At 47.9% G+C, this 13215-nt stretch overlaps 1 pseudogene; it reads right to left on the bottom strand.

Annotated features, from left to right (window-relative positions):
* Positions 1 to 8509, bottom strand: part of LOC107117370 — a 19183-nt pseudogene extending 10674 nt beyond the window's left edge.
* Between the last annotated feature and the right edge of the window lie 4706 nt (positions 8510 to 13215).

Genomic DNA, 13215 nt, shown 5'->3' on the forward strand with positions numbered 1-13215 from the left:
CCCCCCCCACGTGCCTCTCCAGGACGGGGGACTCCCTCGCTTTCACCCTTGGAGAGCCTCGCGCGGGTTGCAAAGGATGGTCCCGCTAAGCTGTGAACTCCCGGGAGCAAAAATGCTACTTTCTGAGCTCCTGGCATGACAGCTGTGAGCCAGCGATTTGGCTGCTCCCTGAATTAATTGGCTCTGGAGCTGGCCTGTAGCTAACATGGGGCCCATGGGGCCTGGCCCCCTAGTGTTTCTTCTGGGCCCCCTCCCTCCCGGGCTGCCCCCAAAGTGCTCCAACTTACCACCTGCACCGTACTTTCATTTAATTAGCTGGCGGGCCCCCTGAGGCCCCCTCCAAAAAAAATTCCCTAGCTACGGGGCTGCTCTGGATGCAATGTTCCCTCTAAGCTTAGTGTGAGCTAGCTCACGGTTTCTTAGCCTCCAGCTCGCACATTTTTGTCTCAGCTCAGGAAGGGACGGCTCCAGAGCCAACTAACTTATGCAGTAGCCAAATTGCTCACTCACAACTTTAATGCCAGTAGCTCACAAAGTAGAATTTTGGCTCACAAGACTCCACAGTTTAGAGGGAACATTGCTCTGGAGCCCTCCTTCCTGAGCTAAGACAAACAATGTGTGAGCCAGAGGCTAGGAAACTGTGAGCTGGCTCACACTAACTCAGCCTAGAGGGAACACTGGTTACAAAACAAAAAGAAAGGGAAGGCCAAGGGATGTCCCCTGACATCAAATCACATAAATCTACTCTCTGAGCTCCTGGCATGACAGTTGTCAACTCAACAGGTGATTGGGCTACTGCATAAATGAGTTTGCTCTGGAGGCCTCCTTCCTGAGCTGAGACAAACAATGCGTGAGCCGGAGGCTTAAAAACTGTGAACTACCATATACTAACTCAGCCTAGAGGGACCACTGTTTGCAACTCTGCTCTGTGTTGGTACGTGGTCCCCCCCCCCCAGGAGTTTCTTGTAGCCCTAGAATATAAATGTGTAGCTTTATAGGAAAGCTGGAGTCCTTCTGAGGTAAGCTACTGGCTGCTTCAGGCCCTCCAATCATACTACATGGTCCTTTTCAAGGGAGATGCCAGGGATTGAACTTGGGAATTTCCAGATGCTTCACCTCTGAGCAATGCCCCCTCCCATTCTATGGAGATTCATGGATGCCCCTTTCAAAGCCTGAACTGCATTCAAACCAACAGCTTTTATTTAAAGGTAGAGAAGGCACGGGGAATAGAATTGTGATTGTTGAAGATGGCTGGGCTAACTTCAGAGAGCAACAGGTCTTCTGGATGGGCAGGGGGTGGTGTATCGCTCTCTGCACAACACAATCCCGGTTCCTGCACCACATCAGACCTGGTGGTGGTGGGAGTAGATGATGCCATCCTGTTGGGGCATTTGGAGGTGGAAGCAGGTATCAGGGGATGTGCCTTGGCCAGATTTAATTCATTCTTCAAGGACCGGACTCTAAGGATTGCGAAAGGAGACCAGCTATGTTCAGTGGGGGAGCTGCCTTGTGGAGTCCCAAAGGTGCAATCTTATACCCACAGTTCCTTTTGAATGCTAAGCAGAGAAGGGTTCACTGGGAATTCTCAGATATCTCAGAAAGCCAGTTTGGTTTAGTGGTAAGGAGCGTGGACTCTAATCTAGGAGAACCGGGTTTGATTCCCCACTCCTGCACATGCAGCTGCTGGTGTAACCTTGGGTCATAGCAAGTCAGAAAAAAACTGTGGAGGCACACTAAGACAGGCAAACAATACTGAAGAAATTTACTAATAGGTAACTCAATGAAGAGTAATATCACAACCATAGACACAAGGAGTTCAATTAATAATACAACAGGTAAGTATACAATTCAACAGATGTGTTCAATGATTCAACAGGTCTACAGTGGATGAAGACTCCGGATATTCAAACCTTCGTTTCGAAAGTCTTCCTCAGTAGATGCTAAATATAGACAAGGATATTAAGAACCTCGACGATTACAAAAATACTTTAAAAGAACTAAGAATATACAAAGGTTACTTGATTAAAATACTCTTTAAGAACTTGTCATAAGTTTCCAAGGTAAGCATCAGCAAAACAGCTTTTCTATACGGAAGATACACATATCTCCATGAAACAGTAAATGTTACATGTAACAATAAGTATCATGAACAAATAAAGGGGAGTCTCCATAATCTTAAATTGCTGGTATGCCTCTAAAAGACTAGAACTGTGATACTCATTTATACATCATAAAGGAGAAAGACTTGACAAGGGACTGGTTCTCAATGAAATTAACATTAAAGGGACCATGTAGCAATTTACAAAAAGCAGCTTAATTCCAATGCCTGGTTAAGACCAAAGGGATGGTAAATTTTCATGAAAGGCATGATTGTTTTCTATAAACTGCTGAACTAATGGTGAATCCAAACATTGTTGCTTAATACAAGTTCTAACAGTGCGTGATGACAGGCCGACATAGTAAAAATCACAATTACATCTTGTCAAATAAATGACCCATTTAGACAAGCAGTCAGAAAATGTTTTCAAAGCATAACTAAAATTAATATCAGAAAACTGTGCAGTTGCTCCTTTGGACATTGTTTAATTTTTCAGTTTACGTCAAGGGGTTGGCTATTACTGGCAAAGTCTTTCAGGGCTTAAGGTGTACAGAGCTACAGGACTTCTCTCAATACGATCTATTACAACTGCTTTACTCATCTGTGCAAACATCAAGGGTGAGATTGAGAGCAACATGTACGGAATGATTGGCTCATGTGGCTCCCACTTGGGGGAATGTCCCGCCCAACAAGGAGAGGAAGACTCACCCAATTCTAACATTCCACAGAAGGTATGAAATAGAATGCAATGGGAAGCCATTTTTGTCAGTCTGTAGCAGTAGAAAAGAGCAAGAGCATGGTAGCACCTTAAAGACTAACAAAATTTGTGTTAGGGGATTAGCTTTTGTGAGTCACAGCTCACTTCTTCAGATATCTAGACTGGAATCTTTCTCTTTTGTACTGAAACAAAAGGGTCTAAAAAGGCACTATTGCGACAGAAACAAGGTTGATTTCTAATTGTCCAATTTACTTTTCTTTGCTCGAAGGCCTTTCCACAATCCAGAAATTTCTATGCTTTCTTCAAAGTGTGCATTCTTTCGTGATAAGTTAACGTATCCTTCCGTGAAAAGCTTTTCCCACATTCCTGGCATTTATATGGTTTCTCCCCTGTGTGAATTCTTTGATGGGAAGTTAATTTATTCATCCGTCGAAAGCTTTTCCCACATTCTAGACATTTATATGGTTTCTCCCCTGTATGTATTCTTTCATGGCAAGTAAGGCTTCCTTTGCTACTAAAGCACTTTCCACATTCCAGGCATTTATATAATTTCTCCCCTTTATGAATTCTTTGATGGGATGTTAGAGTATCCTTCCGTGAAAAGCTTTTCCCACATTCCAGGCATTTATATGGTTTCTCTGCTGTGTGAATTAGTTGATGGGAAGTTAGAGTATCCTTCCATGGAAAGCTTTCCCCACATTCCAGGCATTTATATGGGTTCTCCGCTGTGTGAATTCTTTGATGGAAAGTTAGAGTATCCTTCCGTGGAAAGTTTTTCCCACATTCCAGGCACTTATATGGTTTCTCTCCTGTGTGAATTCTTTGATGGAAAGTTAAATTAGTCTTCCGTCGAAAGCTTTTCCCACAGTCCAGGCATTTATATGGTTTCTCCCCTGTATGAATACTTTTATGGCACGCAAGGACTGCTCTGTTACTAAAGCCTTTTCCACATTCCAGGCAATTATATGGTTTCTCCCCTGTGTGAATTCTTTGGTGGGAAGTTAGAGTATCCTTTCGTGAAAAGCTTTTTTCACACTCCAGACATTTATATGGTTTTTCTCCTGTATGAATTCTTTCATGGTGAGTAAGCCTTCTCTTGTGACTGAAGACTTTTCCACACTCCAAGCATTTATTTGAGTTCTCCTCTGTGTGAATTCTTTGATGAGAGGCTAGACTACTCTTCCATGAAAAGCTCTTCCCACACTTCAGGCATTTATATGGTTTCTCGCCAGTGTGAGTTCTTTGATGGAAACCTAATATATTATTTCGTCGAAAGCTTTTTCCACACTCCAGGCATTTATATGGTTTCTCCCCTGTATGAGCTCTTTGATGGGAAATAGGATTGTCACTCCAACGGAAGCTTTTTGCACTGTCTAGGCATTTTTTCGCCTCTCTTTGAATTCTCCCCATACCACTGTCTGAAAGAAAGAGAGACTCGTCATGAACATTGTGAAAAACGGATCAGGAACATTAGAGAACAAATTTAATTAACTGTGGTAGAGAGTGCAACCACTCAACAGCTTGGTGTCTAGACAAACTTTCAAAACTCTTTGTTGGTAATCTGATCCCGTGATATTTTATAGTGTACTGATGGATCTGAAGTTCAGAGGAGCTTCTAAAATATGAAACCACGAGCCAGTTAGGCTCTCCTCAAACACTGCTGCACACTGCAGACTGCTTAGTTATTTACTTTTTGACCTCTACAGGCTCCTTTTCAGCGTTCACCACTCACCCCAGCTCTTTAGAGAAGAACCAGCTCTTAGGATAACGAAGGTCACAGAAGAAACCCACCAGCCCCAGGAAGGAAGCAGAAGCCACACACCGTCCCAACACAGACCTTTCAGTCCCTCCTCTTCAGCCGAGAAGAGAAAGAGATGCTCATCTTCTCCTTCCAGCCAGGAGATCAGGTCAGGCTTGGCGCTCACGGGTCCTTTTTATCATGAAAAAAGAGCAGAACATTAGAATTCTACTCCGTATGCAGCAGTTTGGCTCTTCCAAGCCAGCTTGACTCTATCCCTGCAGGCACAGCAGGCAAGGAAGAGTTGTGGGGTGGAGTATTGGATGGGCAGAGGGGCCAATGATCAGGAGAGGAAATGGTCCCCCAGGGAGCTTTCAGTCCTTCCTCAAAAGAATCAGTGGATGCTTAGTTCTTTTGATTTTAACCCTGCTTTTCAGTGGTAAATCCAATCCCAAAGGAAGTCAGAGGTATCAAAATCTAACAGAAATAATGAAAGAAATATAATACAAAAAGTCTCTGGTTGCTGGTCCCCCCCGGCCTTAGTGAGAAGAGAGAAGAGACTGGATTTATACCCCGCCCCGCACTTGGAGGCTCAGAGCAGCTTACAAACTCCTTTCACTTCCCCTCCCCACAACAGACACCCTGTGAGGTAGGCGGGGCTGAGAGAGCTCTTTCCAGAACTGTCCTTGAGAGAAAAGCTCTGACAGAACTGTGGCTTGCCCAAGGTCATCCAGCAGCTGCAAGTGGAGGAGTGGGGAATCAAACTTGGTTCTCCCAGATTAGAGTCTGTGCACTTAACCACTACACCTGACTGGCACTTCCTCTCATAAGAACCAGTTCTACTTTACACAGAGAGTGATTAAAATGTGGAATTCGCTGCCAGCAGATGGAGTGTGAGGGCCACAGGAATAAACAGCTTTCAAAGGGGATTAGGTAGTTCCACGGAGGAGATGTCTAGCAATGACTATTGGCCACGGTGACAGAGGGGAAATGGCGAGGGAATATAAGGGGAAGACCTCGGCTTTTATGCCCTGTTGTTTGCTGTCCAGAGAAGAAGAAGATTGGGATTATATCCCGCCCTTCACTTGGAGTCTCACAATGGCTTACTAACTCCTTTCCCTTCCCCTCCCCACAACAGACACCCTGGCTGAGGGGAAACTTTACATTCCGAGGTACTAAGCCTCTGAATCCCAGAGCCCGGAGGCAACGTAAGGGGAAGACCTTGACTTCTATGCCCTGTTTTGGCTGTCCGGAGGAACTGGCTGGCCACTGTGTGAGACAGGATGTTGGTCATGTTCCCCCTATGAGTAGGCAAGCAGCCCTCAACTGGGCCAGAAGACAATCGGGGGTGGGGGTGGGGACTCTTCCTGAGGCTGGCACGAAGAACGGGGGCAAGCGGGCCCTGGCAGAAGTTGAGACAGTGTAGTGGGAGACCACGCTACTGAGACAGCTGGCCACCAAACCTGGGGGGGGGGGGGCTCTCCCCATCCTGAATGATTAATATAGGTATAGCACCATATTATTGGAAGGTTTTATTGTGATTTTAAATGTTTTATTTATTATATACTGTATTGTATTTTGCACTCGGCTTTGCTGCATCTGAGCCGCCCTGAGCCTTTGGGAGGGCGGGATATAAATCAAACTAATAAATGAATGAATAAATAAATAAATAAAACCTTTTCAGGAATTTCTAGGAGCTTCGTGTTCCGAGCTCCCACCAGAGTATCCGTCTGGAAACCTAGACTCATCCAGAGCAATAGGGGGTGCAGTAGGACCCATGAGACTCCACGGGCAGACCCTTATACCCTTCCTCCGACCCTTCACTTTAGTGCTGGAGCTCTATCCTCCTCCTCTTGAGTCGATAGTGGTCAGATCGTGGTGTGACCCAACCCTCCAACCTCAAAGCCTGATCTTCCCCAGATTCAGTTCAGCGTGTGTCCTTTTCTATTTGCTGGGCTCATTAGTGACTTAAGAGAGTCCCACATCCATTGAAGAGGCTGCAAAACCCTGGCCCGGCCCTGGTAAAGAGCCCTCAACGTGGACGTTGGAAGTCCCTCAGAACAATTGATCTAGGCATTTCTGGCACCACGCTTGGGAGCTAAGAACATACGACACCGGCAGAGAAGCCATCCGTGTGTCCTCCACAGCCACATCGCAGCACGGGTGAGGGAAGGCCGGCCTGGAGGAAACGCCGCTGCTTGGACCCACCCACTTTCGCCAACCCAGCATCTCTTGGCGCCCTTTCTGAAGCCCTCTCACGGGGTCGAAAGACAGCTGGAGAGAGACTCACGTCCATGCATGGAGAACCCCGAACCCTTCCCAGATGTGTAGACAAAAAGGAATTATGTACCCAAAGGGCCTGACCACACCCTTCCTCAACAGCGACTTTCTCATTATGGACAGGGAAGACCCATCGCCACACTCAACCGCACTGAGGAGAGAATCAAGGAGAAAAGGATCCCTCACCCAGAGAGGCCACGTTCCCGAAGTTCTCCAGCATGACGTCCTTGTAGAGCGCTCTCTGGGCCGGGCGTAGCAGGGCCCATTCCCCCCGGGTGAAATACACGGCCACCTCCTCAAAGGACACCGGATCCTGGAGGAGAAGGAGGAAGAAGAAAGTAATCCTTCCCATCACTGGGAAACTGGTTCATGAGAAACAAATCCGAACTCGGGTATTAAAACGATTCCTGAATAGCAGCGTCCAGAACTCACAGGGGGCTACCAGCCTGCCGCCCGCCCTGGCTTCCTCCTCCTTCGACCTCTTTGCTCGACCTCTAGGAGGAACGTACTTTAGAAGAGAGAAGGAGTTGAGTATGCAAAAGCACACTGGTATTTGGCTGAGAGGAGAGCCAGGGCGTGCCCTCCTGGAGCGGCAGAGTATGAGGATTCTTTCCTGTTATGTCCTGAGGAGAGGGAACTCATTGGCCACGGGTGGAAGAGGGAGAGCCAGCGCTTGGGGGAGTGACTGAAACTATCTTCACACACACTGAATAATACACTTTCAACCTACTTTCAGTTCGCTCTGCAACTGGAATGTAGTGGGTGAAATGGCAACATCGGCTCGCAGACAGTTGCTGAAGTGCTTTGGAAGCCGCCTGAAAGTGCATTATTCAGTGTGTGTGTGTGTGTGAGAGAGAGAAAGCAATATGAGAGAGCAAAAAGGGGTGTGAAGGCGAGGGCTGGTCAGGTGAGGGAAAGAAGAGGGAAACCACATTCACTTCTTCCAGAACTACTTCTGGCCTTGGGAGTTAGGGGGAGGTTTTTGTGAATTAAAAAGGTAAAGGTTCCCTTGCTCGAAAGCCAGTCGAATCCAACTCTAGGGTTGCGGTGCTCATCTCCGTTTCAAAGCCGAAGAGCCAGCGCTGTCCGAAGACGTTTCCGTGGTCATGTGGCCGGCATGACTAAACACCAAGCCGCACGGAACGCTGTTACCTTCCCACCGAAGTGGTCCCTATTTATCTACTTGCAATTTCTTGCTTTCGAACTGCTAGATTGGCAGGAGCTGGAACTAGAGACGGGAGCTCACTCCGTCATGCGGCACACTCGGGTCTCGAGCTGCTGAACTACCGACCTTCCACAGCCTGCAGTTCAGCATCTTAACCACTTGAGCCACCGCAGCTCCTTTTTGTGAATTAGGGGGAGGTATTTGTGAATTTCCCGCATTGTCCAGGGGGGTTGGAGTAGGTGACCACAGAGATCCCTTCCAACTTTATGATTCTATTGTGCTCAGTCCTAACGAAAGCCAGGCCAGTCTCCCAGAGGACAGCAATTCTGCCGAGCAGTTTTTCTGAAATACCAGCGGAATGATCATGTCCGTCAATCCAAATAACTTGGCGTTAATGACCAGAATTGAAAGGAGAGGGACTGGGCTCAAAGGACCCGAGAAGGCATCCATTTCCTCGCAGGGGACTTGGCTGAAATCTCCAGCACGAGTCGCGTCGAGATTGGCATCCATCTCCGTCAGAGTCTCTATGGTGGTTGCCCCAACGGAGTCTACATTCCGAAGCAAGTGCATTCTGGACATTAGAGCACAAAGTGCACGTGCTGATTTGCCAAGGAGGGGGAAACGTGAAGGGCTGTGGCTCTCCCCCCAGAAAAACTAGGAGCCCCAAATATTGTGTGTGTGTGTGTGAGTGAGTGAAAAGGGCAAATGTGGCTCTTCGTGAGCAACAGAGTTAATTACCACCAATGCGGACCCTTGAGCTTTTCATTTTGCTATCTGCCCTTTTTGCATTCAGGATTCCAGTAAATACATGGTAAAGCCTTTGAAGAGTAGCTGGCCACCAGGGGTTAACCCAACCTCTGCCCCCTGAATTCCTCACGTCAGCATTTCTCTTTTTCCCTCCTTTTTTCTGGCTGGCATCCACCACTCCAATTCGTTTTTAGATTGTCCATAAAAAGCAAACAGTCAACTTTAACAGGACCTAAAAAGGGTGGATTTATGAATACAATTAAATTTTAAAATTAAAAACAGAGTTATATCCAAAGTAGGAAACAAAGGTTGTTGGCCATTTTGATCGTCCCTCTCTCCGGGCGCATTTCTGGGCTGGACAACAGGTGGATTCCCATTCCTAAGAACATCAGAAGAGCCCTGCTAGATCAGACCAATAGTCCATCTAGTCCGGCACCCTGTCTCACACAGTGGCCAGCCAGTTCCTCTGGACAGCCAACAACAGGGTATAGAGGCCAAGGCCTTCCCCTGATCCTTGCCTCTTGGCCCTGGGATTCAGAGGCTGAAAGATCATCAAGAAAAACCACATTACTGTCTCCCAGATTTCCCACAGAACTGAATTTCTGGCCACTGGCCTCTCCACTAAGTTTCAGAGGAGGAGAAAAGCGAACTTTGGTTCATCTCAGAAATATTTTTTGGAAGCCAGCATGGTGTAGCAGTTAAGAGTCTCAGACTAGGATCTGGGAGATCCAGGTTCGAATCCCCCACTTTGCAATCAAGACTCGCCAGGCGGCCTCGGGCCAGTTACACGCTCTCGCCTACCTCGCAGGGTTGCTGTGAGGACAAAATGAAGGAGGGGAGAATGATGTCAATCGCATTGGGTCCCCCAATAGGGAGAAAGGCTTAGCATAAACAAGTTGAATGAAAATTTCCTATGAACACACATGAAGCTGCCTTATACCGAATCAGACCCTTGGTCCATCACGCTCCGTACTGAGACTGGCAGCAGCTCTCCAGGGACTCCGGCAGAGGTCTTTCAAACCTGGTTCTTTCAACTGGAGGTGATGGGGATTGAACCTGGGACCTTCGGCATAAAGAGCAGATGCTCAGCCACTGAGCCACACGGGCCTGTCCCTTAAAACAAATAACACAAATTTCATCGAACAGTCAGCTCTGGAACTTCTGGCCTTTCTGTTCCAGGAGGGAGAACAGCCTTGCTCCTTTGTCCCATCAGATCCCGGTAGAACCCCCGGACCTTTTTCCTTCGGCACAAGCGAACCTTACTAGACTTTTGTGACAAGTTTGTTCAACAGCCATCTTCCAGCTGTCAAGAATTGCAAAGTGGGCTTCTGCCAGGCGCTCCACAGAGAATATCAACACACACACACACCTCCGCACAACCCTTTTTGGTTTGGCTGAGGATCTTCCAGCAAAGCTCAATATCCAGCCCTCCACTAGGGCAGCTGATTCCAGTTTCGGAAAATTCCTCAAGATTTGGGAGTGTTGCTTGTAGAGGGCCGAATCTGGGGAGGGGCCTCAGCAGGGCTGTGATGCCAAAAAGCCTGCCCCCATCTCTGTATTCTGGAGATCAGTTGTGATTTCCAGGAGAGCTCTAGGCCTCCCCTGGAGGCCAGTGTTCCCTCTAAGATGAATTAGGGTGAGCTAGCTCACAGTTTTTTAGCCTCCAGCCCACAGATTTTCACCCTCGCTCAGGAAGGATGGCTCCAGAGCAAACTAATTTACACAGCAGCCAAATCGCTTGCTCACAACTTTACTGCTGGTAGCTCAACAAAGTAGAATTTTTGCTCACAAGACTCCACAGCTTAGAGGGAACATTGCTGGAGGCTGGCAACCAGAATTGTTTCACTGTCCCTGATGGGGCCTCTCTGCACACGGAATCCAAGACAGGCTTTGAGCAGAACCGAGAGCAAAGAGCCCGATTCTGTGAGCCCTGCGACAGAGGAGAAACCATTCCCGCCTCCCCAGTGGTCACCCTCTCCTTACCTGAGCAGGCTTCATGGTGGTTCTCTCCCCTCCACCACACGGAGATGAAGAAGAAGGCATCGAGGGCGTCTTTCCACTTCTGCCTGAGAGGGTGAGGAAAAAATGATGGGAATGCCGTTTGTTGCTGCACATCTAATTTCTGCTCCAGTCCCCAGATTGTCCCTCTCTCCAGCTTTGCTTCAGAGCACCATTTGAGATCCTGGGGTTAAGAAGATAAGAAGACAAGAACAGTCCTGCTGGATCAGGCCAACAGTCTATGTAATCCAGCCTCCTGTCTCACACACTGGCCAAGCATTCCACTGAATGGCCAAAAACAGGGTATAGAGGCCGAGGCCTTCCCCCGATGTTGCCTTTGGAAAGCCGTTTATCCCTGTGTCCAACACGACATCCTCTGGCAGTAAATCCCACATTTTAATCACTCTCTGTGTAAAGGAGTATTTCCTTTTTGTCCATCCTGAGCCTACTGCCCATCAGCTTCACTGGATACCCTCGAGATCTAGTCTTTGGGTAGAAGGAGCATAAGTTTGCTTTTTCAATTCTTTTCATCCCACGCATAATCTTGGGGCCAGTTTGGTGTGACGGTAAAGAGCGCGGACTCTAATCTGGGAGAACCGGGTTTGATTCCCCACTCCTCCACTCGCACCTGCTGGATGACCTTGGGCCAGCCACAGTTCTCTCAGAGCTGTTCTCTCAAGAGCAGTTTCTCTCAGAGCTCTCTCAGCCCCACCTCCCTCACAGGGTGACTGTTGTGGGGAGAGGAAGGGAAAGGAGATTGGAAGCCACTCTGAGACTCTGAGTGAAGGGGAGGCTATGAATCCAATCTCTTCTTCTTTATAAAACTCTGTTATGTACCTCCTCAGTCTTCTCTTTCTAAACTGAAAAGTCCCAGAGTCTTCACCCTTTCCTCCAACCCCCTCATCATTTTGGTTGCCCTCATCTGTACGTTTTCCAACTCTGCAATATCCTATTTGTGATATGATGACCAGAACTGTAGATGGAATTCCAAATGCGGTCACATCATAGATCTATACCGGGGTATGACAATATTGGCCCTTTTATTCTCAACCCCTTTCCTAATAATCCCTAACACAGAGTTTTGCCTTTTTCACCGCTGCAGCATCCTGGGTTGACCCTTTCCTGGAGTTCTCCACGACCACCCCAAGATTTTTTCCCCTCTCAGTTCTCAGCAAATTCAGACCAGTGTTCCCTTCCCTTCTAAGATGGGTTAGCGTGAGCTAGCTCACAGTTTTTTAGCCTCCGGCTCATTCATTTTTGTCTTTGGCACGCAGTTGCTGGGTAACCTTGGGCCAGCCACAGTTCTCTCAGAGCTGTTCTCTCAGGAGCAGTTCTCGAAAGAGCTCTCTCAGCCCCACCTACCTCACAGTGTGTCTGTTGTGGGGAGAGGAAGGGAAAGGAGATTGGAAGCCACTCTGAGACTCAGAATGAAGGGCGGGCTATGAATCCAAACCCCTTCATCATCTCGGTTGTCCTCCTCTGTACTTTTTCCAGCTCTGCAGTGTCCTTTTTGGGATATGGTTGACCAGAACTGTAAATGGAATTCCAAACGAGGCCGACCCTAGATCTATGCAGGGGCATGACAACATTGGCCCGTTTTATTCTCAACATGAACAATCCCTAACACAGAGTTTGCCTTTTTCACTGCTGCCACACACCGGGTAGATACTCTCATTGAGCTGTACACTAGGACCAATGCTCCCTTCTAAGCGGTGGAGTCTTGTGAGCAAAAATTCTACTTTGTGCGCTACTGGCATTAAAGTTGTGAGTGAGCGATTGGGCTGCTGCATACATTAGTTTGCTCTGGAGCCATCCCTTCCTGAGCTGAGACAAAAATCTGTGAGATGGAAACAAAAAAACCGTGAGCTAGCTCACACTAACTCAGCTTAGAGGGATCCCTGACTAGGACCCCAGCATCTGTTCCCCTTTCAGTCCCAGCGAGTTCAGACCCCTTCAGCCTAGACTTGAAGGTGGGATTCTTTTGTACCAGTGTGCATCACCTTGCACTTAGCAACATGCAACTTCTCTGCGCTTCCTCCTGTGCCCAAACCTTCCCCTTTCCAAGCACCGACCCCCACCCCACCCCAAATCCCCAGGAATTTTCCAGTCCCCACCTGGCAACCCTAGCAAAAAAAACAACCCCGCGCAGTTTCTCAAAGCACAAAGGACACGGCTGCATTTTGGGGGAACGGATGGGTCCGAGTGGGGAAGAAATGGAGGAGCAGGAGCAGAGTTCCCTCTAAGCTGAGTTAGTGTGAGCTAGCTCAGAGCTTTTTAGCCTCCAGCTCACAGATTTTTGCCTTGGCTCCGGAAGGAGGGCTCCAGAGCAAACTAACTTAAGCAGTAGCCGAATTGCTCGCTCACAACTTTAATGCCAGGAGCTCACAAAGCAGAATTTTTGCTCACAAGACTCCACGGCTTAGAGGGAGCATTGGGCAGGAGTGTGTGTGTGTGTGCCTCATCTCTCCCCC

This window comes from Gekko japonicus, unplaced genomic scaffold (assembly GCF_001447785.1).
Source record: "Gekko japonicus isolate JY-2015 unplaced genomic scaffold, Gekko_japonicus_V1.1 scaffold636, whole genome shotgun sequence".
Classification (NCBI taxonomy): domain Eukaryota; kingdom Metazoa; phylum Chordata; class Lepidosauria; order Squamata; family Gekkonidae; genus Gekko; species Gekko japonicus.